The sequence below is a fragment of the Mobula birostris genome, chromosome 20 (assembly GCF_030028105.1).
Source record: "Mobula birostris isolate sMobBir1 chromosome 20, sMobBir1.hap1, whole genome shotgun sequence".
NCBI lineage: Eukaryota > Metazoa > Chordata > Chondrichthyes > Myliobatiformes > Myliobatidae > Mobula > Mobula birostris.
In genome coordinates, this window is record NC_092389.1 from 65,700,047 (window position 1) to 65,727,748 (window position 27,702).

Below are 27,702 nucleotides of genomic sequence, written 5' to 3' on the forward strand. Positions count from 1 at the left end.
ACTAAACACTTTCATATCCAGAAAACCGTCCAACGTTTTCAGTGACTTAGTCATAGTCACAGACAGAACATTTCGGTGCTCGTCCAGGACCCACCCTTAACGCTAATACATGGCCATAAAGCTCAGCAGTCTAGTAGGGGGTTGATTCTGTTTTAATCATATCACGACGTATGTGTTAAAGAACACGGCGGAGCGCTGGAGAGGCGGATAAGAAACTGCCGTTCTGTGTAGTGTGTTTCTGTGTCTCTGTGTGGATCAAAACATTGTTTCTGCCTGACCCGGCCTGACTCTACACGTATCCATAGACATCCAGTTCAATTTATCCCCTCGGTTCAGTCCCTTCCCCTCTGTCTCCGTAAACTGTACATGCTCTCGATCTCTCGTTTTAAACACTTCACAAAATAGCTGCCTGAACCATAAAAATCAAGAAAAGAGGTCAAAATTCTAATTGCATTCATTATTAATCTATGTACAAATGAAACAACCTTGAGATTCGTCAGAGCTCCAAATCAGCAGACACACTTGCACACTGGATCACCTCAGAGCAAAATCATTTCAAATAGTTCACAAAACGGCCGTCTCCACCTTACAAAATAGCAAGAACAAACTTCAACGTTCAAAATGCATTTATTATTAAATTATTTCTAATCAAAAAAAAAAAGTCGGATAGTCATCGCCCCTCCAACTCCGCAGAACCCTTGAAATACACACACATTCCCAATGTATGCTCCATAACCACCGAACCCCCAAAATCCGTATGCACCCTGAAATCCGCCAACATTCCCAAATCTCTGCACATACTCAGATTCGCACTGACACATGGATAGGTGTGCGCCCCGAAATCCGTGTACATCTAAGTTCATGTGTGCCCTCAATTCACATGCACCCTAATATTAGCTGGCAAACACCCATTCCTGTCCACATTCCCAAATCCCTGTGCACCCTCCTCATATTCCCCAATGCACTCCTAAATGAGCGTATATTCTCAAATCCGTCTGCACCCCCAAATCCGTTGCGGACCCGGACCCGCTGATTCTCCCACATGCACATTAGATCATCCCAGCGCAAGCATCATATCAAATAGTTCACAGAATGTCTGCTTCCATTTAAAAAAACAAGTAGAGAGGTCAAAGTTCATATCGCGTTTATCTATAAACGAAACAACCTGGAGATTCAACAAACCTCCAAATCCAACATCTCCTCAAAGTCAGTGTTCACCCCCCGAATCCGCCAACACACCCAACTCTCCATACATCTGAAAATCTGTGTACACCCAAAAATCTCTGCTCACCGGCAAACCCTCATTCAACTTTCAAATCAGTGTGCACCCCAAAAGCTACTGACACCCCAAAATCCATGGGTACTCACACTTTCGCTGACAGACTCCGAAATATTCGCACATCCCCAAATCCGTGGTACACCAACACATGAGACTATCCCAGAGCAGGAAGCATTTCAAACGCTTCACAAAACTGCTGTCTTCACCTTAAAAATAGCAAGAACAGCGTTCAAAAACTAAACACACGCCCACATGCGTATTCACCCGCATATTCGTTGACGTCCCCTTAAATCTGCGCACAATTCCAAACCTGTATCCACTGAATTAGTGTGCACCCCAATTCCATGTGCAACGGAAACCCGCTGACACCCCGACATACACATCAGACTATAGCAGAGGAAGAATCATTTCAAGCAGGTCCACCTTAATAATTTAGCAAGAACAAAATTCAACTTTCAAACTGCATTTATTGTTTAAATTACCTGTAAGTGAAGCAACTTTTTGATTCACCACACCACCACATCCTGAGAACCGTGAAATATGCGCGCACCCGAAATCCATGAACACATCCGTGTATACCAAATCCCAAATTCCGTGTGCAACCCCAAATCCGATAACATTTCCAAATCTGCGCACCTCCGCAAAACCATCTTCACGTCAGTAGGTGCTCCCAAATCCCCTGACACCTCCATATTCGCTGACAAACCCTATTTCTGCGCTCATCCATAAATACCTCTGCACCCCCATATTCGCTTATCACCCCTAAATCAGCGCAATCTTCAAATCCGTCTGCACCCCGAACTCCGTGCTCACCCAGAACCTGGCAACACCCTAAACTCCAACGACATACACAAATCTGTTCGCACTCCATCCCCATGACACCCCCACATGCACATTAGATTAACCCAGAGCAAGACTCGCTTCAAACAATACACAGAATACCTGCTTAAATCAAATAGCAAAATAAAAGTTCAAAGTGTATTTGTTGTTAAAATATATATAAATGAAACAACCTTGTGAATCATCACAACCCCAAATCTTCGGATCCCCCAAACAGTGTGCATCCCCAAATCCGCCCACATACCCAAATCTGTGTGCAAACCCAAATCCATGTGCAAACCCAAATCCATGTGCACCCTGAAACGTGCATGCAACCCCCAAGTCAGTGTGTACCCCCAAATTCATCAGCACTCTGAAATCCATGTGCACCCTCAAATGCACCGACACATCCTGAAATATGCGCACTTCCGAAAATCAGTGTGCCCCTTCTCCATGTGCACCCCCAAACCCGACGACATCCCCGCATGTAGATGAGATTTTTCCAGAGCAAGTATCATTTCAAACAATTTGCAGAATAGCTGCTTCCACCTTAAAAAGTTCAGAGTTTCAAATGCATTCCTTAATAAAATATCTCTGTGTGTCAGCATCTCTATGTATTTATATGCGTCCACATGCGTGTCTGTCCGTCTCTTTGTGTGTCTGTGAGTGTTTGTGTCGGAGCCCAGCGAGCAGACAGCTCTCAGTCTTTGTCGTGATGCTGTGACCACTGAGAACAAATGGCTAGTGTGGAAGAGACCCTTCCGGACAGCAGAGCGATGTGTGTACACTGGGTCAGGGAACCGTATAGCATTGAATTGTTTGTAAGGGATACAGAAATATCATGGGTTTAATTCTGAAGAGGGGAGAGCTCGGACAGTCTCTACGCAATGCACTGGGGAGGCTGAGGGAATGAGAGACTGAATCTATGAGGAGCGTTTGATGCTCCAGGCCTGAACTCGGTGAGTTTAGAAACATGACGGAGACACCAGATTGAAACCTGTCGCATATTGAATGCACACAGGACACAGTGGAGACCTGGGGAGGGAGATGTGAAAGTGTGTGTGTGTGTGTGTGTGTGTGTGTGTCTGTGTGTCTGTGTGTCTGTGTGTCTGTGTGTGTGTGTGTCTGTGTGTGTGTGTGTGTGTGTGTGTGTGTGTGTCTGTCTGTCTGTCTGTCAATCTACCTGTTGGTATGTGGTCATCTGTATCTCTCGGCTGTTGGACAGAACAGGAGAAAGAGACAATAAGGGAGAGAAGAAGGGAGTGAGAGGGTAGGGTAAGGAGGAACGTGTGGAAGAAAGAGTGGGGCAGTGGGGAACAGAACGGATAAAGAGAGGAGGACAGAGAGAAAGAGTGAGGCAACATATTTACTCTCTCTCTCTCTGTATAACTATCCTGTCTTCTCCACACTCCCCTCCCCCGCCTATTCTGTACCACACAAAAAAGGAAACACACGGCCTCTCCCGGAAACCAGAAGCCTTTAACTTCTGAGAGAACACTGTCGCTTTCCAAACAACAAGGAATGATACAACATCAGATAATTCACTGTGCGTGTCAACCCGTCATCACAGTGCGGGGTGGGGGCAATGGGGGGACGGGTGGGTGGAGGGAAAGCGAGCTACAGAAAAGAGGAATTGGGGTGAAAGCGAGAGGCAGGAGAAGCGTTGGGCAGAGCGGGAGAAATAGATAATAAGGGAAAGAAGGGAATAAGGGACAGTGAGTGAGTAGGGGAGGGAGGAATGTGTGGAGAAAAGAGTGGGGCAGCGGAGAAGAGAGCGGATGAAGAGAGGAGGAGGAGGGAGAGAAAGACTGTGAGGTTATATATGTATATTTAGTCTCTCTCTCAGAGTGGGAAGGGTTGAAAATGGAATCCGTGGAGCGGAGAGAATTTGGGACAAACAGGAAAAACGAGCAATTTTTGGGAGGCAGGGAGACGGGAAATGGGAAGATGGAGAGAGCATGAGTGTGTGTGTGTGTGAGAGTGAGAGAAACGCAGAGAACGAGAGATAGACAATGGAAGAAAAGGGGAGGGAGAGGTAGAGAACGGAAATCAATGTGGAGTCGGAGAATCACGGTGAAGGAGACGACCTTGTGGAGTACAGGGGCACAGGTAAACATGGACAGACAGGGCGGTGAAGGAGGCGGACGTAGTACAGGATTCGAGCATCATATGACCACAGTACAAGGTGTCGGGGAGGCGGCACTGGGAGTGTTGTGTGCGGTTCTGGTCTCTCAGTAACAGGAAGGCTGTGAGAAAGCCAGAGAGCGCACAGTAACAATTCACGGGAAATGTAGGACAAACGAATGACACAGGAAAGGAAAAGGCCCTGAACCCCGCGATGTTCTGCCGAAGAAATTAATCTAACGAAGCCTAATTAATCTCTTGCCTTTTTCCACATCCTTCCGTTCCCTGAACATTTAACTGTCTGTCTAACTGTCTCTTAAACACCCTTATCGTATCGATCTCCACCCCGAGCCGCGGCAGCACGTTCCAGGCGCGCAGTTTCTCGGAATGCTGTTGGTACACGGTCCATGCTGCGCAGCTGTAAAGCAGAGTGGGAAGTACTATAGCCCTATTGACAATAAGGGAAAGAAGAGGAGTATTGAGTGGGTAGGGTAGGGAGGAATGTGTGGAGGATAGATTGGGGCAGTGGGGAAGAGAATGGATAAAGGGGAGAGAGAGAAACGGAGTGCGGCTATATATATATAGCCTCTCTCTACCTCTCTCTCTCCCTCCCTCTCTCTCCTCCCTCCCCCCGCCCCCCTGTATAACCCTCCGACCTGTACAATACTTAATCAAACTTAACTGTTGAAATCAAAATCGCATCCAACACTTCTGCTGGCAGCTGGTTCCACACGCTCACCACCCTCTGAGGGAAGAGGTTCCCCCTCGTGTTCCCCCTAAACATTTCACTTTGATCCTTAATCTTTGACCTCTATTCTTGCGCAACCTCAGTGGGAAAAGCCTGCTTGCATTTACCCAATCTATTTCCCTCATAATTCTGTATACCTCGATCGAATTTCACCTCAGTCGCCCGCGTTCCTGGGAATTAAGTCCGACCCTATTCAACATTTCCCGAAATCCCAGTTCCTGAAGGCCCGGCAAAATTGTCGGCCGAAGCGCTTGCACTGCGCTGTAACGGTCTTTATTCTAACAACCCTGCAAAGTGTCTCTGCACTCAGTTAATCTCGCCAGTAGGTAGTTGACCAGAATTTCAAATGAGGCCTCTTGAACGGTTCTACAACTTCAACATAACGTCCCATCTCCTGCACTCAGTGCTTCGTGCTTTGAAGGTCAATGTGTCGAAAGCTTTCTATACGACCCGATCTACCCGTGAAGCCACTTTCACTGAATTGTAGACCTGTATTCCCAGATACCCTTTGTTCTAATGCACTCCTCAGTAAACGGTGGGAGGACCTCATACATGACTAACCCGCTCTGCATGCTGACCCTGGATAGGAACATGCCCACAGGAGAAGGCCGCATCCAGCCCTGAGGAATGGTGTCAGGGAGGTGGGAGGGAAGCGTGGGCAGCGGTGGGCGGGGTGGGGGGGCGGTCAAACTCGCCATATCCCCCTGGCGCAGAGAGGGTCTCCGCGGGATCGCACCTGGTGCGGGACAGTGGTATCCAGCGATGGCGGCCTCATCTGACGGGGATAAAATGGGAGGGATTCAATAGTCAGATGGGCTGGAGGAAGGGAGGGGAGAGAAAGGGAGTGGCGTGGACCGCATGAGACGCCACTCTTCAGAACTGTGGAGGGGTCTGCAGGAGAGGGAGGGGAAGGTGTGGCAGTAGGGGCAAGTAGGGGGTAGGAGGCAATGGAGATGAAAGGGCGTGATTGAGCAGAACAGGGTGAGGATAGGCTGTCAGAGTGTGAGTGCAGGGAGGTCAAAGGTGTGCACGGGGGATGGTTTTGGGTCCGGGGCTGGGTGGAATGGGCGTGCAGAGCGAGTGGAGGGGACCAAGGGGCGACGGGCTCGGAGAATCGAGGAGATGGGGGCAGAAGAGCGGACGGAGAGTGGGGGGGGGTGCTGGTCGGGTGGAGAGGAACTGGACGAGAGGATGTGACGCAGTGAGAGAAGGGAGGGGACCGAGGGGCGACGGGCTCGGAGAATCAGGGGAGATGGGGCCAGAGGAGTGGACGGACAGTGAGGGCGGGTCGGGTGGAGAGGAATTGGACTGGAGGATGTGACGCAGTGAACGCGTGGATGGAGTGACAGTGAGTTTTCGAGAACATGAGGAACGGGATGCGAAGGGTTTGAGGGAGAGGCGAGAGGGTGAGTGCAGAGGAGTGAATTTGTGAATGGGTAGGGTGTTGGACAAAGGGACCTGTGTAGAGGGATATGGAGCGCGTAAGGAGAGGGATTGGAGGGAGCTGTGTAGAGGGATATGGAGCGCGTAAGGAGAGGGACTGGATGGAGGGGTGCCCAGCGGTCTGAAGGGGCAAGGAGTGACATTCAGTGGGACTGTGGAGAGGGCAGTGGGGCAGAAACCGCTGGGCAGGGAACAGGGAGGAGGTGTGTCCGCTGGCAGGGTGGCAGTGAGTGGTTCGGGAGGGGAAAGGGGAGGGGCCAGGTGCCTACAATTCTCGTAGTAGTCGTAGACGGTCACGTAGGCGTCCTGAAGATTCTCCACCACGAAGACTCGGTGAAGAAGTGCAAGCACTTCGACAGACAGGACTTGTGCATCTGTAGGCCGAGCGGTGGGTTGGCGATTCAGTACGAGATCTCCTCCGCACGTCCCCTGCTCCCCCAGTGTCCCAGACGCACCTTCCCCCCTCCCCTGCAACAGCCAGGACCAAGCTGAGACAGATGGGACGGGGTCCTCGGCACTCACCTCGGGAATGTACACCAGCAAGTGCCCGTCCTGTGTCTCTGGCCTGCTCACACAAGGATGGCTCGGCTTCTGTAGCAGAGAGAGAGTTATTTATAAAGATGAAAAAGATCAAATATCAGTTGTTGTTTTTTTTTTCCTTTAAGTCTGTCTGAGGCGGTCCCAAGCCCGGCTGTGAACATAAGAACTTAAGAAATAGGAGCAGAAATAGGCTATCTGACCCGTCGAGCCTGCTCCGCCATTCAATATGATCATGGCTGAGCTGGCCATGGATTCATCTCCGCCTACCTGCATTTCCCCCACAACTCTTAATTCCCCCAATATGCAAGCGTCTATTCAAACTTGTCTTAAACATATTTACTGATGTAGCCTCCACTGCGAATTGGGCAGATAATTCCACAGATTCATCACTCTCTGGGAAAAAGAAGTTCCTCCTCATCTCCATCCTAAATCTACACCCCCGAATCTTGAGGCTATGTAGTACTCTAAGTGTGGTCTGACCAGGGTCAGATATAGCTGTAACATTACCTCTCAGCTCTTAAACTCGATCCCACGGTTGATGAATGCCAATGCACCGCATACCTTCTTACCCACACAGTCAACCTGCGCAGCGACTTTGAGTGTTGTATGGTCTTAGACCCCAAGATCCCTCTGATCGTTCACACTGCCAGCAGTCTTACCAATAATAGTATAGTCTGCCATCGTATTTCACCTTACAAAATGATGGTATCTGGGTTGAACAACATTTATCTGCGTTGAACGCCATCTGCCACCTCTCGGCCCAGTTTTGTATCCCGTCGATGTCCCGCTGTAACCTCTGACAGCCAGTCACACTGTCCACAACACTGACATCCTTTGTGTCATCAGCAAATTTAATAGCCCATCCCTCCACTTCCTCATTTCAAGTAATTTATAAAAATCACGAAGAGAAGGGCTCCCAGAGAAGATCCCTGAAGCACAGCACCGGTCACCGACCTATATGCAAAACATGACCCGTCTACAACCACTCTTTGCCTTTTCTGTGCAAGACAATTCTGGATCCACAAAGCAAGGTCGCCTTGGATCGGCATGATTCTGGGTCCCTTTGGGTGTTGGATGTGCGTCGACATATCGATTTGGGGATGCGTGCACATCTCGGGAGGTGTCGGCAAACCTGGGGGTCGATGACTGAAGGGCTTGCACATGGATTTAGAGGTGCGCACAGATTTGAGAGCGCTGCTAGATGTGGAGCTGCACACAGATTTCGAGCTGTCAGTTAATTTGGGTGCTCCATGTAAGTACATAGGTTTGTTGGTGTACCCACTGATTAGCGGCTGGACACAATTCTACGTGTATTGGTAGATTTGTGGCTGCACTTGGATTTGGGGTGTCCTGAACTTTGAATTTAGCCTTGCATTTTAGGGGACTGCACATGGATTTGGAGATGTGCACTGATTTAGGAAGGGTCGAAGAATATGGGATTGCACACGGAGTTGAGGATGTGTGAGACTTTGGTGTGCCGACAGATTTAGGATGTCATTGAACTTTGAACTGTTTTTCTTACTAATCTTTTAAGGTAGAAGCATTTATTTTGTAACCTGTTTGAAATTTTTCTTCCTCTGGGTACTGATGTGCATATTTCGGAGTCATTGGTTTTAGGTTGCGCACGGAATTGGGGTTCACAATGATTTGGGATCATGCTCTAATTTGCGGGCGCACACGGATTTGGCGGTCCATACTGATTTGGGGATGCGCTCTGATGTAGGTGGATGTTAAGAATACGCCGATCAACATGAATTTAGCGGTGCATGCAGATTTAGTGAAGTTTACGAGTATTTGGGGGTATAGATTAATTTGATGATACCAGCCGATTTGGAGTGTCTTTGGATTTGGGGATGCACACGGATCTCGGGATTTGGGGGTTTTGGCAAATTGAAGGCTGCACACACATTTGGTATTGCCGGCAGACTTGGAGATGCGCACCGAGTTGGAGTGTGTCAGATTTGGTGTCGGCGTTTTGTGGTGTCTGTTAACTTGGGAGTGCACACAGATTTGGGTATCTCCGTAAATTTAGGAGTTTATCGGCGAACGTGGTGTGCATATGGAATTTGGAGTGCGAAAGGATTTGGTATAATCCAATGTATATGTGGGGGTGCCTGCTGATTTGGGGCTGTGACGAATATCAAGGTTCTTTCGTACAAACATTAGCAATAAATGCAATTTGAATTTATGGTTCAGGCAGCCATGATGTGAAGTGTTTGAAGTCACTGTTACTTGGAGAATCTAATTTGAATGTGGAGGTTGCAGAGTTCTAGCGGTGCGCACAGATTGGGGATGCATAAGATTTGAAAGTGCGTGAAAGCACACACACAGACACTCACGCACACAGACACAGAAACACACACACACACACACACAGTCACACACACGCACAGACACACACTCAGACACACACACAATACACACAGTCACACACACAGACACACACAGACACAACACACACAGTCACACACACAGACACACACACACACACACACAGAGTCACACACACACAGACACACACACACACAAAACACACACAGTCACACACACTCGCGCACACAGACACAGAAACACACACACACACACACAGAGTCACACACGCACACACACAAACACACACACACACACACACACACACACACACACACACACACACACATAACGGAAGTTTCATCTACCTTTCCAGCTCTCCGCCATGTTCTTTGACATATGTGGGGTGATATGATTAAGAAATTCTCACCCCACCACCACTGGACTGTTGAGTTTTATGGCCATGCGGTAGGGTCAGGGGTAGTTTCGGGACGAGGCCCCAAATGTTCTGACTGTGACTAAGTCAGTGAAGTAGTTGGAAGGTTTCATGGATCGGAAAGTGGTTATTCGTGTCGCCACACACAGACAGCTTACAAAGGACCCTCTAGGTCGAGTCCACAAAAACACCAACTACATCAAGCGTTTATACCGTTGACGAGAATGGCAATAGTGGGCAATTCAATGCAATTTTACAGACTTTATTTCAATATTCTGTATTTGATAAATGATTTCCCTGAAGTACATATTTACAGTGGAAGCAAATGCTATTGATAAGACACCTCGAAGGTTCTGACTCCGTTATTGGGACAAAGTTACTCACACGGCTGGTCTAAAAATTAATTCACTAAATTAATCACAACCCGTCACCGCGGGGATGGCACCTGTCTGATGTAATAGGTTTCTAAATAAGTTAAGGAGTTTTATTATACAATATGTTGAAGTCTGTCCCTGTGGGGTCGCTAGATGGTGTTTATAAACCCGGGACATGTGGTGCTTCAACATTTCATTCCAATAGACCGCCTGAGGCACAGGGGGACACATTGCTGCGCAGGGGAAATGTCGGCAATGTTGAAACGGTACTACAGTGTGCAGAAAATATTGTACCTGTTCATTGCCGTCACTGGAGTTCCTGGTGAGTGAACAGAGCAGTTTATGTTTGGTATTTCCGTGTGTTAACCGGTGTGAACCTGTTTATAATCAATCAACAAGCTTCCAAGTTGGTGATCTTTGCATAGATATCCGTCAAAGATATTTATCCTGTCAATTCAATATCCTGATTGTTTTATATTTGATGACAAGATGAACGAATCCCCGGTCTCTCCTCTAACTCAGGGAATCAACCTGAACTTTGTTCTTGCCTTTAACGTTATCTTGTCCAGATTTGTCCCAGTACCGGGGCGGGCAGCTCTCCTGGATGGTGTAACGGGGAATCTTTTAATGGGACCTTGTCCAGAGTTGTCCCACAGCTGGGGAACGGAGGCTCTCCGTGAAGGGGTGACTGGGATGGGTTTATATTGTGAAGTTCACTTGCTCTGAGTTATTATTCAGAGAAAACCCCTGGTCCAGTGTTTCACGTCTCCAGGTGGAGTCTGTCACAGATAACCACCAGTGTCCATAGATATGCTGACGAGAGTTATCGAATTGAACTGTGTTGTAAAATTAATCCATTAGTTTACGTCCACACTACGCCGGATAATTTTGCAAACGTCGGTTTCGAGTAAAAACGGCAGGCGTCCACACTAAGCGTTTTTCAAAATATCTCCTTCCACATTAGGCAGATATTTGGGCGAATCTCCTCCTACTGCGCATGCGCGGGACACATAGAAAACAAGCGAAGAGGAAATGGTATACTTGGTGCGCGTTTGTCCAGTTACAGACTAGAAAAAAAAATTTTTTAAAGAAATTGCTCTTGGCTCTCGCGCAGGAGGACCTAAAACTAAAAAAAAAACAACAACAAATACTGGAGCGTATGGAGGCAACCGACAGCATGACCCAGCTGACGACGAACATTGAAATACTGACTAACTCTGTTGCATTAATAAAGCACCTTGTTAAATGTATAAAACGTCTGCATCAGTGTTGTCTTGTATTTCCATACAATGTTACATTAGGCTGTTACACATCTATTGTCAGAGAAATACTTGCAAAAATAGGTGAACCACCTTCATACAAGCAAGGACAGAAACAGGGCAAAGGGAGTATACTTATTTATTCAGTAAGCTATGGGCCAAAGTATTTGGTGAGTACATTTCTAACTCTCCTGGCTTCAGTCTCGTCCGTCTGTTCTGAAATTGTTAGGTGGTTGCGTTCAAGAAAACAACGAACATCTGTTCCGGCACTTCATGACAGCGTTTTTAAAGTCAAAAAAGCTCACTTTACAATTTAACTCTCACGCCGTTCACACCGACTGCGCGTTATAACAGCTTGCGCAGTACCAAACAGAAGCAGGGAAAGAAACAGTGTTGTTCTGGTATGGTCATGACAGCGTTTTTAAATCTCTCCGTTTACCCTGTACACACTACGCCGGATATTAGGCGTTTTCAGATTTATTAACTCTGGAGAGTGTTTCTGAAAATCTCCGTTTTCGGGGGATGAAAACGCCGTTTCAGTGTGGACAGAAGGTCAAAACGAAGATAAAAAGCTTCGTTTTCAAAATTATCCGGCGTAGTGCTCTCTGGTTACTAAATTGTTCCGGCTTTCCCTCTGAGACGCGTCGTAAATTGGGGCACTGTATCGCCCCGAAACGATAGTTTGTTCAATTCCATGTAAGCTGCCTGACCTGCTGGATCCCGCCAGTATTTTGTGTGTTGCTCCCCTCTGTGTCCCTTCTCGGCCCCATCAGAAGCTGAGCTTTGGGAGGCGTTGTCAGTCACGGTTAAATCAGTGAAACCGGCCCCGTCAGTGACTGGAATCGGGATCAGCACCGATCGTTATTGTTCACTCAGCTCGTTTTTATCGCCGACGATTGTCCACACATCGTCGTATCTTCATACTGAAAAAAGGAGGTCAGAAACAGTGTGACCCGTGTCCGATCTTAGATTAGCAGCCGCTCACAGGCTCTAGCACTCCTGATCTTTAGCTGAAGCAAAATCCCGTGTTAATTCCTGGAGAATGTGTTCAGTAATGGCAGTGTCTATCCTCTCTCTCACCCAACCCCCCCCCCAACCCTCTCTCTCTCTGCAGTGAATTTAATGGCGATTGTGATCCTGTCCGGGGGAAAGTGCGGCCTCTCTACCTGCACCACTCGCTACCTGGTGGCCATGGCAGCGGCGGATCTACTCACCATTGTCACCGAGGTCATTTTGTCTCGAATCAATTGGTATTACTTTCCGTGGAATTTTCTGGACATCACCCCTGTCTGCAGTGTTATCAATGTACTGAAGTACACAGCCACAGAGTGTTCTGTCTGGTTCACCGTCACTTTCACCTTTGATCGTTTTGTCGCCATTTGCTGCCAGAAGCTGAAAACAAAATATTGCACCGGGAAAACTGCGGCTGTGGTTCTAGTCACAAACGGCGTACTGTCTTGTCTGAAAAACATTCCACGATATTTCACGTTTGAACACAGCGTGATCATTGACAATGTACCGTGGTTTTGCAGAACCATAAACAATTATTTCACTGACCCCGGGTGGATAGGATATGACTGGCTCGATACAGTTTTAACTCCGCTCCTCCCTTTCGCTGGGATCCTGCTGCTCAACGCTCTGACAGTCAGGCACATTTTAGTGGCCAGTCGGGTCCGTAAGGGGCTGAAGGGTCAGAGCAAGGGGGACAACCGCAGTGACCCGGAGATGGAGAGCAGGAGGAGGTCTGTGGTTCTACTCTTCACCCTCTCCGGCAGCTTCATCCTCCTGTGGATGGCATACGTTGTAAATGTCATATATTATCAGGTCTCAGGAAAAGGATCTGATTTCAATGATTCTGAATGGATCTTTCACTACGTCGGAGTTTGGCTGAGTATTTTCAGCTGCTGCACGAATACATTTATTTACACGGTGACTCAGTCGAAATTCAGGGAGCAGCTGATAGGCGCGGTGAAATATCCGGTCACGTCGGTGCTTCAGTTCATGAATAAAGCCGCGTCCTGAGCACAAGCCAGTGCGGGCCGCTGTGTGTCGAGCCCGGGCTCTGGTTCCTCTCATTCACCGCCTGATGGCCAAGGTGTTTTTTCGGGGCGGGTTTTCCCCGCTACCGGCAGCTCCGGGACATTAGGGTAGTCTGTGTGGTGGAGGGAGGGGGCGTGGACGTGAGGGAGTAAAACACCGTCATGGCGACTCATAAACTCGGTGTCCCGCCATATGCCAATCAATGTACTGCTCCAGAATGCCGCCCAGCATTTGGTCTGTGGATATGTCTATCTATTCCCTTTCCTGCTCAGTACCTCACAGTCTGACGTCCCCAAACAACTGTAGGGCTGGTGTGATACTGGGTGGCTATTCGACTGCCAGTTACTCTAGTCTCCAACTTCCACACGAATAACGGGCTAACGTGAAAATATAGGGCGGAATATGGATAAACACTTTTTTTATTGGTAAAAAGCCAGATCGCCCCATCTTAATGAGCGCTTCCGCAGCTACTAATGACTGACGTCAATAGCTGAAAACAGATTGTAGCTGGGAGATTAGTATCCAAGGATACATATAGCATGGAAAAAACAGGCTGGAAGGCAGAGGTGGTGGCTTAACTCTGTTTGTTAAACAAACAAAATCAAATCATTAGAAAGAGGTGATATAGGGGCGAAGGTGTTGAATCATTGTGGATAGAGCTGAGGAACTACAAGGTGAAAAGACCCTGTACGGACCATGCAACCGCAGTGAGGATGTGACCTACAAATTACAACGGGAGACAGTGAATGCTAACCGAAAGGGAAATGGTAGACTGGTCATGGGGGATTTAAATATGCGTGTAGATGGGAAAAATCAGGTTAATCCTGGATTCCAGGTCGGGGAATTTCTAGAGTGCCTTCGAGATCGCTTTTTAAGGCAGCTGACGTTTGAACCCACTGGAGGATCTGCTCTCCTGCACTGGGTGTGGGGCAATGAAGAGAATCTGACTGGAAACCTGAAAGCAAAACAACCTTTAGGGCAAATGAGCAGAATGTTTCTGAGCTCACCCTGAGGTTTGAGAAGGAAAAGCAAAAATCAGATGTGCTGGTATTACAGCAGAGTGACGGTAATCACAGAGACAATTACAATCGGCCAGAATTAATCGGAAGGGAACACTGGCAGGGACTATGACAGAGCAGCAATGGCTGGAATTTCCGGAAGCAATTCGGAAGGCTCGGGATAAATACATCACAAAAGAAGAAGACTTTTGCAGGAATGTCAATACCAGCATAAAAATCTAAGAGAGGCGATATAATTGAGTAAAAAAAAAATGTGGGAAGTTAGACAATTCGGAAGCTTATGAAAACCAAAAGAAGTCAACTAAAAAGTCATTAAGAACGTAAAGATGGAATACTAATTTAAGCTGGACAGTCATATAAAAGAGGACACCAAAGGTTTCTTCAGCTACATAACGTGTTAAAGGGAGGAGAGACTGAATTTCCGGCCGTTGGTAAACGAGAATTAGTAATGGGGGCAAACGAAATGGCAGACTGAATCAGTATTTTAGGAGTGTGGGGAAAAATTGGCAGATGGAGCACAGTGTCGTGAAGTGCATAGAAGAAAAAATGAAAGGGTTAACTATTTTATAAATGGAAGGAAGATGTATTGTAACACGCGCTTCCTCTAGGCTTAATCAGGGGGTGACAATCCCCCTGCCCCGCCAAATTTAAGAAATCTCGTCGGGGTGGATGCTGCGCGATGTGTCCCCTGTTATAAATCAGTACCCCGAAATAACAAACAGTACACAATATGCAATTAAACGATTAAGCTTTATAACTATTACCTTGACTACATGGTTAGTAGGGAAAATATATATATATAAAATAACAATAGGGCACCAATCTGATTAAACGGTCCTGTGCACACGCAGTTGGAGCTCACGCAGTTCAGTTGTTCTTCTTCCTCCATCGATCTCCTCCTTTGGGCCTCCGCTCGGAGACGACCCCGTTCGGCGATCTGACACGTTTCTCCGTTCGCGTCTTCACTCTTCATCTCTCTCTCTCTCCTTTTCGCAAAAGCCCGCAAAAGCAGCTGCTTCCAGAATCACAAGACAGGGCAACAAAATCCTGATCGGCTAACATGCATCAACAGTCCGGTTATCTCCGCCCATAACCAAAACATTGCTGCTACAGAGAAACCATTCCTTCAGCAGTGAACATTGCAAAAAGAAACATTACATAGCAGTGAACCCTTACAGCGCGTTACACTCTGCCCCCACCACTACCAAATTTAGTCATGTCCTCATGACGTTGAGATAGTTCGCCAACCCCTCCTACAAACACAAAGTCCAATCCAGATGCAAAAGGCAGTGTCATAGCTCGCCACAACAGCAGAGATCACACACTGTTCCCCAGGCGCTACGTAGGCGAACCTACGGTGGTCTACACATCCGTACCTCCTCACCTAACTCTTCAGACTCAGACGCTACTGGTGACACTTCGTGTCTGCTTGCCGAGTCCTCCCCCACCCCCACCCCCACAACTCGGAGCCCTCTGTCCCGTGTCCAGGCCCCGCTTCCTCTCCTTCAATGTCCTGCTGTAACCCAGGCTGCCCACAAGTCACCCACCCCCTCCACCTCACCTGACTCAGGGGGGAAGGGGCCGGGGCTTTCTTCCTCAATCAATGGGGAGTTAGCGAAAGGTAGCATGTACCTCACATCCAGATAATCATCCTCCGATTCAGCTTCCCTTTCATGGGCGCGGCCCGGCCCAGCCTATCCCGCTGTGGGCCCTGCAGTTGCCCTGCGTTTTCGCAGAGTCCTCTTACTAGGTGTAGGCTCCAAGTCGGGCTCTGGGTCAACCTGCACCTCTTGTCCCAGGGGCAGCAGGTGATTCCGATGAAGAATCTTGACAGGCCCCTTCTCGTTTCACCTGGAAAATCGGTAGGTTTGGCATCTGACTCTCCACCACATAAGGTGTGGCCGCCCAGCAGTCAGCTAACTTGTACTTTCCAGGTAGCCCCAAATTCCTTATGAGGACTCGGTCTCCCGGCAGGAGTTGGGAGAACCTCACTTTCTGATCATACCTCCTCTTATTTCCTCGATTCTGCTTGGCGGCTGCAGCCCCAGCCAATTCATAAGCGCTTTCGAGCTCACTCCTCATATCACACAAATACTTCAGATAAGGCTTCGGTGGTAAGTCACCCTCATCAGTCCCAAAACAAGGGTCAATGGGCAACCTCGCCTCGCGCTCAAACATCAGATAACATGGCGAGTACCCAGTAGCTTCATTTCGTGTACAGTTGTAACAGTGAACCAGATGCACAATATGTTGACTCCACCTGGTCTTCTTGCTGACCTCCATGGTCCCGAGTACGTCCAGCAAGGTCCTATTAAACCCCTCAGGCTGGGGATCGCCCTGCGCGTGATAGAGCGTGGTCCTCGACTTCTCAACTCCAAGCATGCCCAGTGACTCATAGATGAGTCTGCTCTCGAAGTCCCGTCCCTGGTCACTATGTATCCGCCTGGGGAGGCCATAATGAACGAAATACTTCTCCCACAACACTTTTGCCACCGTAGTCGCCCTCTGGTCCTAGGTAGGAAAAGCCTGAGCATATCTGGTGAGGTGGTCCGTGATGACTAATACATTCGCCGTGTTGCTGGCATCGGGTTCTATGGACCGGATATCCACACACACCAGGTCCAGGGGCCCTGCACTCTGTAAGTGGGACAAAGGAGCTGCCCGCGTAGGCAGTGTCTTCCGGCGTATGCAGTGAATGCACGACTTGCAGTATTCTTCAACCTCCGACTTCATTCGGGGCCAGTAAAACCGGTCGCTGAGCAATCCATAGGTCTTCTTCACCCCCAGATATTCAGAATCATCATGAAGTGATTACAACGCAATCCTCCGATACCTCTCGGGCAGAACCAGCTGGCAACGCCGGGTCGGACCGGTCATGACGTGACCCGGGATAAGATCTGGCTCTTCAACTCCAATCGAGGCCACTCTTTCAGTAATGGAGGCACCGAAGCGTGTTTTCTCTTCTCTGTCTGAGCCGTGTCTCAATTTTCTACCGCGGACCAAATAGTGCCACTGCCCGGGTCATCCCGCTGAGCAGCCGCCACTTCCCCAGAACTCAATTCCGGCAGCAGTGAGGTCACAGTGAACCTGGGGAATGACGTCATCGGAAGCCGCCCATTGATCCGCTGCTCGATCCGGCCGCTCCTTTTCCTCTGCCTTCACGGTGATGGCAAACTGACACAGGGCCGTCACCCCAGGGGCAGGAGCGCTCTCCCCCTCCTCGTCCCTGTCCAGTCCCTCATGTACCTGTCACCCCAGGGGCAGGAACGCTCTCCCCCTCCTCGTCCCTGTCCAGTCCCTCATGTACCTGTCACCCCAGGGGTAGGAGCGCTCTCCCCCTCCTCGTCGCTGTCCAGTCCCTCATGTACCTGTCGGGACAAAGCATCCGCATCAATGTTCCGGCTCCCCGGCCGGTGCTTCAGGCTGAAATCACAGGCAGACAACGCTGCCAACCACCGATGGCCTGTCACATCCAGTTTCCCCGAGGTCAGGATATAAGTTCGGGGGTTGTTGTCCGTCCTCACCTCAAACTTGGCCTCGTACATCAGTCACTCAGCTTATCCACCACCGCCCATTTCAACGGCAGGAATTCCGACTTGTGCGTGGGATCGTTTCACTCGTACAGCGACAAACTCCGGCTGACAAACACCACAGGCCTCAACCCGGTGCCCTGATCCTGATACAGGACGCTCCCTAAACCTTCTCGGATGGCATCTGTGTGCAGTACTTACGGCAATCGGGGGTCCGCAAAAGCCAGCACCGGCGCCTGGGTCAGCAGCTCCTTCAGCGACTGAGAAGCTTCCTCACATTTTACATCCCACCTCTGCCCAAACGGCTCTGACGGGTTTAGATATTCTCCACCCTCCTGTCCTTTCCCCCCTCCCTTTCTTCCCCAGGGGAGGGTAACCACATAGAAGCTGATTCAAGGAGTGGTTCACTTTGGTGTAACCCGTCAGGAATCTCCGATAATAACCACAGACCCCAGGAACGAGTGCAGGGCGCTGACAGTCTGGGGCCTTGGCCAAGTGGTCACCGCTTCTATCTTAGCATGGTCTGTCCCCATTCCATCGGTGAGATTATGTGTCTGACTTAGATAACAGACGTTTTACAGAACTGGCACTTGTCCAGGGAAAGTTTTAACCCTTCATCTTTCAGGCGGTCGAGCAGCTGCAGCAGGTTCGCTTCGTGTTCTTCCAAGGTGGATCCAAATACTATGAAGTCATCCAAATACACCAACACCTCAAGCAAGTTCATATCCCCCACCGTCTTCTCCATGACCCGCTGGAAGTTTGCAGGGGCTCCCGATATGCCCTGGGGCGCCTTTCAAACTGTTAGCATCCCAGGGGACATATAAATGCCGTTTTCTATTTGTCGGCCTCACTCATGGGGATCTGGTAATATCCACACTTCAAATCCAGCACACCAAACCACTTTGCACCACTCAGACAGGCCAGCGCGTCTTCGAGCCTTGGAACCGTATACTGGTCAGGGAAGGTGCGCCTGTTCAGAGTCCTATAGTCCACACACATGCGTACCTTCCCGTTCTTCTTCCAGGCTACGACTATTGGGGACGCATAGGGGCTTTGGGACTCAGTGATGATCCCAGCTTCCTTCAACTTACACAAATGCTGCTATACGTCTTCCACGTCTGCTAGTCGCCGCGATCTCTCTCTAAACGGGGTGTCCTCGGTCACCCGCATACTGTGACGCGTGCTCTTGGAACAACCCACATCAAACTCGACAATGGAAAATGCACCTTGCAGCTTCAACATCTTCTCTACCAGCCTCCTTTTCCAACCCGGCGGCACCGGGGAGTCCCCGAAGTTGAATGACTCAGCGGTCAACTTCCCCCGCTTTTCCAATAGTTTCTCCCCGGAGTGCCTCACGGGGGCGCTAAACATTACCGTCACCAGGAACAAATGCGCCAGAGGCATCCCCCGCTTGAAGGTGACCTCCCTCTTCGTAGTGTTCCTGACGATCACTGCCATCCTGCTCGCCTGTACAAGCGAGGGCTTCTGCAATTCGGGCCTCACCAGCACCCCAGCCAGAAACCCCGACACCCCCTTGTGGTTCTCCAGAGCGTCCACTAAGAGGGTTTCTCCCTCAGGCATCCCGGGAAATATGGTGGGTCTCCATCACTCTCGCTACCTCCCCGGGCCATACCACCATTGGTTTCGACTGGGTGAACCACACGGTCCCTCGTTTAAATTTGGTATCCAGCCCAATGCTGCCACGCACTTCCTCAAGATCACCTTGATACACTGGGAGCACGGACAGGGTCCCCAAAAATCTCTCACCCGCCTTCTCCTTACAGGCCCCCATGAGCCTCCTCACCAGAGGGATGTTGGTCCCCACCAGAATTGAAACGCAGCTCTTCTCAACAGGGAAACCAGCACCTCCATATCAAGACCCTCAGACACTCCCACATCGGCCTCCGAGAACTTCAGTTTCACTGACAAATAACCGTCGTATGGATAATCACCAGCACTGAGATCCCAAATCTCCACTGCACTGAATGGTGTCAAGGGTAAATGCTTCAGATACCGGTTGTAAAACGAATGGTACAGTAACGTGACCTGCGATACCGTGTCGAATATGGCTTTAGCGTAAATACTCTCTATCCGTAGCGACACACTGGAGCGTGGTCCCACAAAGCCTTCAGGAACAGGGTCTTTTGCTTTCGGGAGTACCTTGGTACATTGCTGGGAACGTGTTCCCCCAGAGACACCAGGCCGTTCCCTCACTGGGTCCCCTCTAGGTTTCCCCAACGACTCTCCCTGCTGAGGTACCCGGGGGCTCACTCTCCTTCTGGCGTGAGACCTGCTGCCAGCAGCCCTCCGCACTGTTCATCCCCTTGGGGAATCTGCAGCCCCACCTCCCCCCGCCCACAACAGCCCCAACATATGGGGGGGGGGGGGGGTCACACCCGCTGATAACAACCGACGTATCTCCGTTCTCAACTCTGCCACAATCTCTTCTACCGCTCCCCGGGGTAGGCTATCTGTGGTCACTTCACCGCAGGAGACACTACCGAGGACTGTACCCTGCTGACTGAGTCCTCCCGTGCTTCCGCCGCGTTCTCCTCTTCCCGTACCTCTCTGATCAGCTTAACAAAAGATGGAGGGGATGCGTCGTACGAGACTGTCAGAGACCCCACACAATCGGGTCATGGCTATCTGGTCCATTCTTAACCGATCCACCTCAACCGCCTGAATGACCCCTCTGTGCCGCAAGCAATTTAGCTGCCTCTCTAGTCGTAAAATAAAAGCAGAAACCTTCTCCCCCTGCTCCTGACGCATGCTTTGAAACCCCACCAGGAGCTCCACTGGGCTTCCAGTCGGATCAAAATCATTGCCCAGTGCTTGTTGATAACTGACAGCTGTCGCTACGGGATAATGTAACCTGACAGCTCTCTCGTCAACGGCCCGCCCATTCAAACTTTCAACCAATCACTGTCGCTTTTCATCATCCGAGCACTGCCACTCATCGAACAACTGAGAGGTCCGTTCCGCCCACGTCTCATACTCCTCCTCCCCTTTCGGGGTGGGTGTTATTCCAGAGAATAGGTGGAGCCTGCCATAGCTGCGACTTGGAATCTGAATTTTCCATTTATTCGCCAGAGAAGTAAGGGCGGCTACTACCTCAGAATTCTCACTCTCCACCGGGGGACGTGGACTAATTAGATCTTCCAACTCCGACCACTCTTTCCCCTCACTCCACAGAAATGATAGAAACCTGTCTTTGAAATCTCCGCCTCCAGCTCCCTCAGCGCTGGTCTGCATGAGAACAAGAGCAGCATCCGCCATTTTATCAAGTCTCCGCTCACAATCACAACTTCAACAGAACCTAACAGTGGAATTAACAATTCATCCGGAGTACAAATATCTGCCCCACTGGTTCATTTCTCAGGGTAATTACACAGCATCCAACAGAATCAATCCCGAACGCAGCCCCCACAATTGTAATTCTCGCTTTGCCTAGCGGCTTAATCTAGGGGGTGATAACCCCCTTCCCGGCCAAACTGAAGAAATGTCGTTTGGATGGATGCTGCCCGATGTGTCCCCTGTTACAAATTAGTGCCCAGAAATAAGAAACAGAACACACTTTGCGATTAAATGATTAAGCTTTATAACTCTTACTTTGACTGTATGGTTAGTAGAGAAACAAAATTGAATAAAGGATGCGATCTTATTAAACAGTCTGTGCGCAAAAGTGGAGCTCACTGATAGGCCGATCGGTCCCCATCAGCCTCCTCCGATCGTTACTGCCCTTCGGACCCGCGCTCCGAGTCCACCCTCTCCGGCAGTCTAGCAAATCTCTCCATTCGCGTCTTGTCTCTCCATCTCTCTCTCTGACAAAATCAACGCTCCTAGATTCACGAAACAGAGCAACAAAATCCTGATTGGCTGACATGCATCCCACAGTCCTGTTATCGCCAGCCATAACACGAACATTGCTGCTGCAGAGAAACTGTTACTTCAGCAGTGAACATTACAAAGAAGTCACTACATTAGCAGTGAAACCTTACAGCGCGTTACACATAACAGAAGCATCTGGCTTCCCTTGGGCTGTATTCCCTGGAGTTTAGGAGAATGGGGGCTAGGGTCGTGAGGGAAATCTCATTTAAACATTCTGAATTTTAAAAGCTCTGAACAGATTAGATATGCGAAAGTTATTTCCCATGGTAGGTGAATCTAGGACAAGAGAGCACAACTCAGGATCGAAGGTCATCCATTTAGAAAGGAGATGAGGAGAACTTACTTTAGTCAGAGGGTGGTAAATTTGTGGAATTTGTTGCCACATGCAATTGTGGAGGCCAAGTCATTGGGTGCACTTAAGACAGAGAGAGATGGGTTCTTGATTAGCCAGGGCATCAAAGGGTATGGGGAGAAGGCAGGGGAGTGGGGATGACTGGAGAATTGGATCAGCCCATGACTGAATGGTGGAGCAGCCTCGAAAGGCCGAAGAGCCGACCTCTGCTCCTATATCTTATAGTCTTAATTGAGTTGACTGAGTGAATCCTTTCCCACATTCAGAACAGGAGAGTGGCATCCCCCAGTGTGAATTCGCTGATGTATTTTAAACTCAGACAACCGAGTAAATTCCTTCCCACAATCTGAGCAGGTGAACAGTTTCTTCCCAGTGTGAATTCGGTAGTGGCTCACAAGTTTGGATGACTGAATGAATCCCTTCCCACATTCAGAGCAGCTGAAAGGTTTCTCCCCAGTGTGAATTCGCTGATGCACCTTCAGTCGAGATGACCAAGTGAATCCCTTCCCACATTCAGAGCAGGTGAATGGCCATTCCCCAGTGTGAAGTCGCTGATGTTCCTTCAGTTGAGCGGAATGGGTGAATCTCTTCCCACATTCTGAGCAGGTGAATGGTTTCTCCCCAGTGTGGTCTAACTGGTGTGTCAGTAGTCGAGAACGCCGAGTGAATCCTTTCCCACAGTCTGAGCAGGTGAATGGCCTCTCCGCAGTGTGAACAAACTGATGATCTTTCAGCTGAGCTGCATCGGTGAATCCCTTCCCACATTCTGAGCAGAGGAATGGTTTCACTCCAGAGTGGATTTGCTGGTGTCTCAAGAGCTGAGATGACCGAGCAAATACCTTTCCACATTCAGAGCAAGTGAACGGCTTCTCCCCAGTGTGAACTCGCTGATGCTCCTTCAGTACAGAGGACCGAGCAAATACCTTTCCACATTTAGAGCAGGTGAATGGCCTCTCCCCAGTGTGAACTCGCTGGTGTGTCAGTAGGTCAGATGACTGAAGGAATCTCTTCCCACAGTCTGAACAAGTGAATGGTCTCTCCCCAGTGTGAACTAGCTGATGTTGTAGCAGGTGATTTGACTGAATGAATCTTTTCCCACAGTCTGAGCAGGTGAATGGCTTCTCCCCAGTGTGAACTCGCTGGTGGGTCTGTAGGTTGGACGATTGAGCGAATCCCTTCCCACAGTCTGAGCAGGTGAATGGCTTCTCCCCGGTGTGAACTCGCTGGTGTCTCTGTAGTTTGGAGGAGTGAGTGAATCCCTTCCCACAGTCTGAGCAGGTGAACGGCATCTTTTCTGTGTGAATTCACTGGTGTTCATTCAGTTGAGATGATTGAGTGAACCCTTTCCCACATTCAGAGCAGGTGAATGGCTTCTCCCCGGTGTGAACTCGCTGGTGTCACTGTGTTGTGGTTGAGTGTGTGAATGCCTTCCCACCGTCCGAGCAGGTCAATGTCCTTTCACTGGTGAATTTTCTGATATACCTTTAGCATCAATAACAGAATGTGCTTCCCACAGTCAGAACAGGTGGAGCATCTCACTATGGTGTGAACTTGCTGATGTATCTTCAGACTGGATGACTGAGTAGTTCCCCTCCCTCACACAGAGCGGGTGAATGGCCTCTCCCCACTGTGAACTCACTGGCGTGTCTGCGGGTAGCCTGTGAGTGAATCTCTTCCCACACTGAGAGAAGGAGAATGATATCTCACTACGATCAATTCTCTGGCAATTCAGAAAGTCAGACGTTTGAATGCCTTGTACAATCAATGCAGTTGAGAACTGATCTCCAGTGAACAAATGCTGGTGTGTTCTCAGCTCCCGGTTCCAGTGAATTACACAGAGTTAAAACAGAAAACTTCATTTCAGAGACAGAATACATTTACCAGCTGGAATGAGATACTTCTTCATCTCCAAGAATCGACAACAGATGTGTTGGCGTTGCAAAGAAAATATTTGGTTACTCCTTAAATATCCAGACAGAGACAGAAAAACTGATGTTTTGTTGTGTTTAAGATTCCTGTACACAAGTGTTCTGCAATTTCAAACCTGTAAAAATATTTGCAAAAGACATCAATTGGTGAAGGACAATATTTCAGGAGAGGTTTTAGTCTGTGGTGAGAACATCAGAACAAAAGAAATAGGAGCAGGAGTTGGCCATCTGGCCCTTTGAGCCTGATCTGCCATTGAATAAGATCATGGCTGATCTGGCCATGGACTCATCTCCACCGACTGCCTTCTCCCCATAACCCTTAATTCTCCAACTATGCAAAAATCTATCCAATCTTGTCTTAAATATATTTGCTGAGGAAGCCTCCACTCCCTCATTGGGCAGAGAAATCCACAGATCCACCACTCTCTGGGAAATGCAGTTCCTCCTCATCTCCATCCCAATTTCCCCCAAATCTTGAGGCAATGTCCTCCAGTTCTAGTCTCATCTACCAGTGGAAACAACTTTCCTGCCTTTATCTTATCTATTCCTTCCATAATTTTACATGTTTCTGTATGATTTCCTCTGAATGTGAGCTCTGGCGTCACAATTTTACCAATTTCAACCCAAGTTGGGGGTACTCAACTTGAGATATACCCCGGGATACTGTGGGAAGTGAGGGAGGAAATTGCTGAGCCTCTGGCGATGATCTTTGCATATCAATAGGGAGAGGAAAAGTACCAGAGGGTTCGAAGACATTTTTCCCTTTTCAAAAAAGGGTGTAGAGATCAGCCAGAAAATTACAGACCAGTGGTTCTTACTTCAGTGCAGGGCAAGTTGTTGGAGAAGCTCCTGAGAGGCAGGATTTATGAGCATTTGTAGAAGCATAATCTGACGTGGGATAGTCAGCATGGCTCTGTCAAGGGCAGATCATGCCTTACGAATCTGATTAAATTCTTTGAGGATGTAACAAAACACACTGATGAATGTAGAGCATTGGATGTAGTGTACATGGCTTTCAGTGAGACTTTTGATAAGGTTCCTCATGTGAGGCTCATTCAGAAAGTAATGAGGCAAGGGTCGAAGTTGACCTTGCTTTGTGGATCCAGAACTGGCTTGCCCACAGAAGCCAAAGGTGGTTGTAGATGGTTTGTATCCTGCATGGAGGACGGTGACCAGTGGTGTTCTGCAGGGATGTGTTCTGAGACTCCTTCTCTTTGTGATGTTTATAAATGATCTTGATGAGGAAGGAGAAGGGTGCTGATGACACAAAAGTTGAGGGTGTTGTGAAGAGTGTGGACAGTTCTCCAGAGGTTACAGCAGGATGCAGATAGGATGCAGAACTGGCAGATGGAGTTCAGCCCAGGGAAGTGTGCTATGGTTTATTTCGGTACATCAAATTTGAATACAGAACACAATATTATGTTGGGACTATTGGTAATGTGGAGGATCAGCAAGATCTTGTGGTCCATGTCAAATTTACACTCAAAGCTGTAGTACTGATTGACAATGTTGTTAAGAAGGCCTTCATCAACCATGGAACTGAGTTCAAGATCGGTAATGTTACAGCTATATAAGACCTTCTTTAAACCCACTTAGAGTCTTGTGTTCAGTTACCACATTACAGGAAGGATGTGGATACCACAGAAAGACTGCAGAGGAGATTTACAAGGATGTTACATGGAATGGAGAACATGCCTTATGAGAATAGGTTGAGTGAACTTTGGAGCGACGGAGGATGGAAGGTGACCTGACAGATGTGTATAAGATGATGAAAGGCATTGATCGTGTGGATAGCCAGAGACTTTTTCCCTAGGGCTGAACTGGCAAACACGAGGAGCATAGTTTTAAGGTGTTGGAAGTAGGGTTAAAGGGGATGTCAGAGGTAGGTTTTTCACACAGAGAGTAGTAGGTGCATGGAATGCACTGCCAGCGATGATGGTAGAGGCAGATACCATGGAGTCTTTTGAGAGACTGTTAGATATGTACATGGAGCTCAGGAAAACGGAGTGCAATGCGGTTGGGAAATCCGAGGCAGTTTCTAGAATAGGTTACATGGACGGCACAACACTGTGGGCCGAAGGGCCTGTAATATATTGTAGATTTCTATGTTTCTATATGCACTCATCTTCGAACAAGGCACGGAGCAGACATTCTGACTGACCATCAAATTCTCTGACTGTATTCCTGTCTGTGTGAGAATGTGCTATTTCTGACTTCAATCAACCTAAGACTTGGCTCAATTTGTCTCAGTCCTTTGGTATTATTTCAAGTTCTAGTCATGTTCCACAAGACTACAAAGAGCTCTTGTTTCTACATGTATGACCCTGGAGATTTACTAATTACTCAGATACCCTCCACCAGCTGATTGACAGTGCTGAACCCATCGATGGCAATGTCAATGAATATAAAGTGGAGGGCAGTGGCTATTCTCATTGGACTGCGGCACTTTTGTGATGTGAAAACCACAAGTCACTTGTCATCGAGGCAAAGGTGTTTCATATCGTTATTTACTCAGACAGAACTAAATCTGAAGGAAGGTTGTATTTCCATACAGCTCTAATTGACATTTTCACTGACTGGAAGGTGAACTCTTCAACCGAGATTAACTGGGAACTATATTTTTGTTCCGAGTTACTAATCCTCGGATTTACATAGCATTTACATGGCAGTGTTTGGGAGATACATTTGCTCCCATTTCCTTCAACTGTAGGGGAACAATGCTTGGTAGTGTCATCCATGGCTGCCTCTTTACCCAGAAGGGCCTGCGAACCAGAAACCTGTCTGTCAGCCACCGAACAATAAAGCGATGCGCATGCGCCGCAGAAACGGCGGCGGCCCACCGCTCATTAGCCGAAAGCCTGGCGGCACTGGGTACGGATCGTGGGGCTGAGAAAGAGGGAACGGACCGGGACTGTGCTGGGGTGCAGGACCAGTGCGGCAGGAGCTCACAGTAATAGCCCGTCAATCACGTTTCAGACGCCGCTGATTAATTTCCCACCGGAGACCCCTCCTACCTGCGGCCGGTCTTTGCGAGCCTCTCCTCTACTGAGCGCATGCGCGATATTTGGGATGACCTCATACCTCTGCGCATGCGCGTGTGAGCAAACAGAAGGAAATCTGCAAATGTCGAAATCCCAAACAACGGACGGAAAATGCTGGAGGAAAGTCAGGGAGGCAGACAGCAACTATGGAGAGAAGTGAACAGTCGGCCTTTCAGACCCAGACCCTTCTTCAGCACTGGAAAGGAAGGGAGGGAGTCAGAATGTGGGCCAGGTGAGGTGATAGGGTAAACCGGGAGAGGGGGAGGAGTGAAGCAAAGAGCTGGGAAGTTGATTGTTGAGAGATAAAGGGCTGGAGAATAATAATAATAATAATAATTAATACTCTATTGATTCCGAGTGGGAAATTCATTCGTTCCAGCAGCAACATCTAAAAGCACAGCCAACAGCGGGCTGACTTTACTGAAAATAAAGTGAAGAATAATAATATACACAATAACACTGTATCAGAGTGCAATAATAATGTTTGAAACAACAATGCAGAGACTATTGAACTATGATGCGTGTTCACCTGTCGCAGAAGATTTTTGTTACGATCCTTGTGAGGGCGGAGC

The 27,702-nt window shown here is 48.7% G+C and overlaps 1 protein-coding gene and 1 pseudogene across 1 annotated transcript in view; one reads left to right on the forward strand and one right to left on the reverse strand.

The window, feature by feature from the left end:
* The window catches only part of LOC140185051 (uncharacterized), a 783,302-nt gene that overhangs the window by 206,944 nt on the left and 548,656 nt on the right, over window positions 1-27,702 (forward strand). The gene's annotated exons all lie outside the window — the stretch shown is intronic.
* On the reverse strand, window positions 333-27,180 carry LOC140185490 (uncharacterized; annotated as a pseudogene).